The sequence below is a fragment of the Sorex araneus genome, chromosome 3, assembly GCF_027595985.1.
Source record: "Sorex araneus isolate mSorAra2 chromosome 3, mSorAra2.pri, whole genome shotgun sequence".
Taxonomy (NCBI): Eukaryota; Metazoa; Chordata; class Mammalia; order Eulipotyphla; family Soricidae; genus Sorex; species Sorex araneus.
This window is the reverse complement of record NC_073304.1, coordinates 195,820,930-195,826,475: the sequence shown is the minus strand read 5'-3', so window position 1 is coordinate 195,826,475 and position 5,546 is coordinate 195,820,930. Positions and strand designations below refer to the sequence as shown.

Below are 5,546 nucleotides of genomic sequence, written 5' to 3'. Positions count from 1 at the left end.
TCTTCTTATTTATGTGCCGGGTTTCTATCATTTACCAATGACACTTCAGGGACTAATTCCTTTGGAAATAAAGCCAGTTAATGTACCAGCTAGTCAGATGACACCAATAATAGCAGATAAAATTGCAATTCCTATCCCATTGACAGTCCTTCAACAAAAAAGAGAAAAAATGAAGCAGCTGAAAGCTTCTATTTAGAGTCAATGACAGTAAGTTACAGGTGTGTGTGGAGTGCAAGGGGAAGGTGGAGAAGAAGGATGAGGAGATAGTGCCCACTCTCTGTGCCAACTATGGAAACAGGCTACGTGACTGTCAGAAGTCTGTTAAGACTCTGTGTGTGTATGTGTGTGTGTGTGTGTGTGTGTGTGTGTGTGTGTGTGTGGTGTTGCCAGGGATTGAACCCAGGGCCTCACACCTGCAAGGCAAGTGCTCTACCTCTGAGCTACATCCCAATTCTAGAAAAGAAGTATATGAGATTACCTTTTTTTCTTCTTTTACACCTAATACCTTTGAAACTTTTGAGTCAGTATTCCCTGAAATGTAAAACATTTCAACTACTGTCAAAAACAATTTGCTTCTTCTCAAAAATGTGATATAGGGACATAGAGATGGCTCTGAGGGTTGGAGAACATGTCTTATAGGTGCTAGGTTCAGTTTGACCCTTGACACCACAAGGACCCCCAAGCTATCAATGGACATAACTGTGGTGGCTCCCAGCCAAGCAGTAAGCCATCAGACCTGGTATTGCCCAATCTGGTCCCAGGACCCCAGTTAATACTTGGGAGGCCTAAAGAAAAAAAATTCTTTTTGGTTTTGGTCTTGGGGCCTCATCCAGTGATGTTTGGGGGTTACTCTTGACTCTGCACTCAGGAATTAACTTCTGGCAGTGCACAGGGGACCATATGGGATGCTGGGAATTGAATCTAGGTTGGCTGCATGCAAAGCAAGCATCCTATTGGCAGTACTATCTCTCTAGCCCCTAAAAAAATTTAAAGCTTAATATAGACCGATCTTATGATCATCAAGTTAGTTCCTATGTTGAAAAGAACAGAACAGATACTTAAGCAAGCACATGACCACAGTTGCACCTTCACAATAGCCTCAGTGTTCATCAGCAGAACAGAGAAGACTGTGGTATATCCATACAACTGACTAATATTCAGCTATAAAAATGAAATAAAATATTAATATATTATGATGTAGATAAATTTCAAAACATGCTGAAAGATATGTAAAATATTTTACTTTGGGGCTGGAGCGATAGCACAGTGGGTAGGGCATTTGCCTTGCATGCAGCCGACCTGAGTTCGATTCCCAGCATCCCATATGGTCCCCTGAGCACTGCAAGGGGTAACTCCTGAGTGCAGAGCCAGGAGTGACCCTGTGCATCACCAGGTGTGACCCAAAAAAACAAACAAAAAAATTTATTTTGCATATATGAAATAACTAGATCAGGCAAATAATGCAGATTAAGAGGCAGATTAAGGATTGGTGGTCTCTCTTCTGCCCCTGACCATCAATTACTCTAGCAATTAATGAATGTTTTTATCCTTCCTTTCAGAGATATTTTAAGTCAATGCTCTCTCTTGCTCTCTCTCTTCATATAAATATATACATATATGTATATTTTGCGGTAAAAGGTTTTACATTTATCCATGTAAATGTTATGTATAAAGCACACAATATACACTACACTGTTCTGTAGTGGGAAATGTTTTAAAAATACATTTCAGTGCTTGCTTTAGCATTACATATGCTAAAATTGGAATGATGCAGTGATTAACAGAGCCCCTGCTCAATGATAAAATGCAAAATTATGAAGATTTCTGTATTTTAAAAAACAAACATTTCATGGGCCTCAATCCAAATCTAGTTCATCAGAATTCTGAAGACTGGACCCAGGCATCTGTTTTGATAAAGGTCCCAGGTGTTTGGTGGGGATGGGGCAGGACCCAGCCCCTAACATTCCTGCCTGTTCTGACGTCAGGTCGTCATCTCAGAGCTCAGGACTCATAAGTATCATGTCCCTCAGTTCTTCTCAAATACTCTCTGTGCCCAGCAGTTACCTCCAACCTTCTCCTGCCCTTCCAGAGATTCACTTCCTGATGATGTTACTATGGCAGCCTGTAGGCACACACTTCTGTAAGGCCAAGGTAAAACATCTTGAAGTCTAGCACTTTAGAATTGAATTCTCACCTTCACTTTTGCTACCCAATAACTGGGAGACCAGCTAACAAAAGAATCTTTGTTGTTGTTGTTGTTTTGGGGCCACACCCGGCAGTGGCCTGGGCTTACTCATGGCTCTGCACTTAGTGATCACTCCTGGCAGGGCTCAGGAGACCCTATGGGGTGCCAGGGATCCAACTCATGTTGACTGCATGCAAGGCCACATACCTGCTATTCTTAGTATTTCTTATGTTATCTCCTCAAGGTAGGTGTTATTAAATATTTCATTAAAGACTAGAACCCCACTTTACAGATAAGAAAGAAAACTAAAGCTTAGAGAAAGGTGGAATAACTCGAAGGTTAAAGAGTGAGGGAGTCTCTTTATGCTCTTTCTTGACCCCCACATTGCCAAAATCTGTCCATCCAAATGGGCAGTGGGACTTGCCAGAAACAGGAGGATCAAGGCTGTCTGGTTATGGGAGAACAGAGTGTCAGGAGGCACAATCCACAACATGATGGCCACACTGATCTTGGTCCACCACAGGAATTTCCTTCCTACTGACATGAGCAAAGGCATGACCATATGCCACAAGCCCCACCTCCCTTGCAGAATAAACCCTGGAAGATTTCTGACTTTTCCCTCCACTCCCTCAAGGTCCTGACCAGCACACCTGATAGGGAAAACAGGCTCTGAAATTCAGAAACCAGCGGTCAAATCCCAACTGCCCCACTATGGGCCTACCACGTGACTTCCATCTTCAGAGCATCACTTCTGCTGCAGCATCTGAGGGGAGGGCCTTTCCCTCAGAGTGTCTATGGAGCACCCACCCACAGAGCTGTGTTCCGGCCAGTTCCCCTCACCCTCCCACAGATGTGGCTTTTCTTCAGGTCCTTTTCTTGGATCCCCGACAGTCCTGCAAGCTGTCTGTGTTCATGTTTATGGGACTTGGTAATCCTTAATCTTCTCTCCCTTGGCCTTCTCTCCCCTTTGCCCTCAATACAAATAGGCATATGATCCAGGCCCTGGCCCAGACACAGGCCACATATAAAAAAGACATTGTATCTGAGACCCGGAGCCTTGACTCCTTGGGGGTGGATTTTTACCTCCCACGGCCCACTAATCATGCTCTGGGAGTCACATGGAGACCCCGTGACATCCCCCAGCCCACAAGGCCTTTGCTGCAGAATAGACGACTTCTGTGGGACAAAGTGTTTCCCCACCGCCTGAATTCAGGTCAGCCTCATGCTAGGCTTACCTTGTATGCTTGAGAGCCATCTTTCTGAGAAGTTGGCAAGCCAAACAACTTTTAATGATCCTCATTACTTCAGGGAGCCATTTCCTTAGCCGATAGTCACCAGACTGTGACCCCTTGTGGGATGGAAATAATATCTAGTGAGTGTTTATAACATGCCACATGGATTCCACATCAGTTCTCTAATTTTCTCATCACACCAATCTTGAGTAGGGATTGTTAGTGGACATAGTGTCTGTGGCAGTACAAAGACAATACAATCACTCAGATTTCTAGAGCACCATGGAGAAGGCCCTATTCTCTGGGCTTTACATTTTGTTTTTTGTTTATGGGGTCACACCTAGAGGTGCTCAGGGCTTACTCCTGACGCTGTGTTCAGGGATCACTTCTAGTGGTAATCCTGGAACTATATGCAATGGCGGAGTCAAACCCAGATCAGCCATATGGAAGGCAGTCATCTTCCTTGTTGTACTCTCTCCAGACACTACATTTTAAAAAATTAACTGTTTATTTTTGCATATAATACTATTATGAATGGTCTGTCATTATTGACTGCACTCTTCTTCTTCTTCTTCTTCTTTCTTCTTCTTCTTCTTTCTTCTTCTTCTTCTTCTTCTTCTTCTTCTTCTTCTTTTCTTCTTCTTCTTCTTCTTCTTCTTCTTCTTCTTCTTCTTCTCTTCTTCCTCCTCCTCCTCCTCCTCTCCTCCTCCTCCTCCTCCTCCTCTTCTTCCTCCATCAGGAATTACTCCTGGCAGTGCTTGGGGGACAATACAGAATGCCAGGGATCAAATCCAGATTGGCCACATGCAAGGCAAGTACCCTCTCCACTGTACTATCGCTCCAGCCCCAGTCACTACGTTTTGTAATATATTCGAGCCTCACTGCAGTTCTAGACTGTAGGTACTAGAATTAACTCCCTTTGCTGAGACTCAGAGGGGTTGGGTCAGTGATCAGTCCCCACCACTAGCAAACAGTAGTCAATTCATTTCAAGTTCAGGTAGTTTGGCTCCCTTCCTTCCTGTCCCCTTGGCTCCATGGCCCCTTGTTTTCATCAAAGCAGTTGCACGTGTAACTTCAGTAGCTCACAGATACCATTACAAATCGATATGGTCTGAGCCAGATACGGGCCCAGTGCAGTCATGCGGGTTCCTGAGATGCTGAAGGACAGAACACACTGATTGATTTCTCTGCTGGGCTTTGAAATGTCAGCGTGTGCGTTGGCCACTTCAGACCTTGGGCAGAGAAATAGCATGCAGAAGGAAAGGGCATTCCAGTGGGAGGGATGAGAGGCAGGAAGGCAGAAGAGCAACAGCCCAGAGCACACAGTTGGGGGAACCTGTGGGGAAGCCTTGAAGGCAGTGGGGGATGGAAGTGTGGTGATCGTGGGGTGCCCTTGACCTTGAGCTGCTCAGAAGCCATTTATGGCATGAACACAAACCCTGGGGAGAGCCAGGTCTTAACCTGATTTAGCATGTCTAGCTGTATTGATTGGTTACTGTGGGGAACTGCATTTTTCAGACCAATCTGGTTGCTTGAACACAGCTCATAGGCACAAATGCTGTGTGGAAAAAGCAAAGACTGCCCACTGGGACTCCCACCTCCCAGAATTCACTCAGACCAATTCTATCACCAGGCTCTGCCCCTCTCATGGCCCTCCGTGCCTACCCACTTTCATCGGTTGCTGATGGAGCCGTGGAGAGAACAGGCTTGTACATGACAGAGCTGGTCCCACCAGCTCTCATGCAGCCTGGAAGGGGAGACTGAGAGGAAACTGAAACAGATCTAAGGGAACTGAATTTCAGCAGTGCTGGGTCCAATACAGAAGATAAAAGGGGGCGATGTGAGAGAGACTTGTGGGAGGCAGCCAAGGGGGTGGAGCAGCCTGGAATATCTTTCAAAGAAGCTACGCTTGAACTGAAGTCTGAGTGATGGGGAAAAGGGGCTATTCTGAGATGTTTTTGTGTGGGAGAAGAGCATACCCAGCAGTGTTAGGGCTTTCTTGCTCTGTGCACAGGGATTATTATACGTGATGGTCCTTAGGGGACCATCAGTGGTGCCAGGGATCAAATTGGGGTGTGCTGCGTGCAAGGCAAGTGCCTGATTCTTTGTACTATCTCTCCTGCCCCCAG

At 45.5% G+C, this 5,546-nt stretch overlaps 1 non-coding gene across 1 annotated transcript; it reads left to right on the top strand.

Annotated features, from left to right (window-relative positions):
* Positions 1-1,730: 1,730 nt before the first annotated feature.
* Positions 1,731-1,834, top strand: LOC129403893 (U6 spliceosomal RNA). Its single transcript, XR_008629543.1, has one exon. It is a non-coding gene; the product is annotated as a U6 spliceosomal RNA (small nuclear RNA).
* Positions 1,835-5,546: the final 3,712 nt, after the last annotated feature.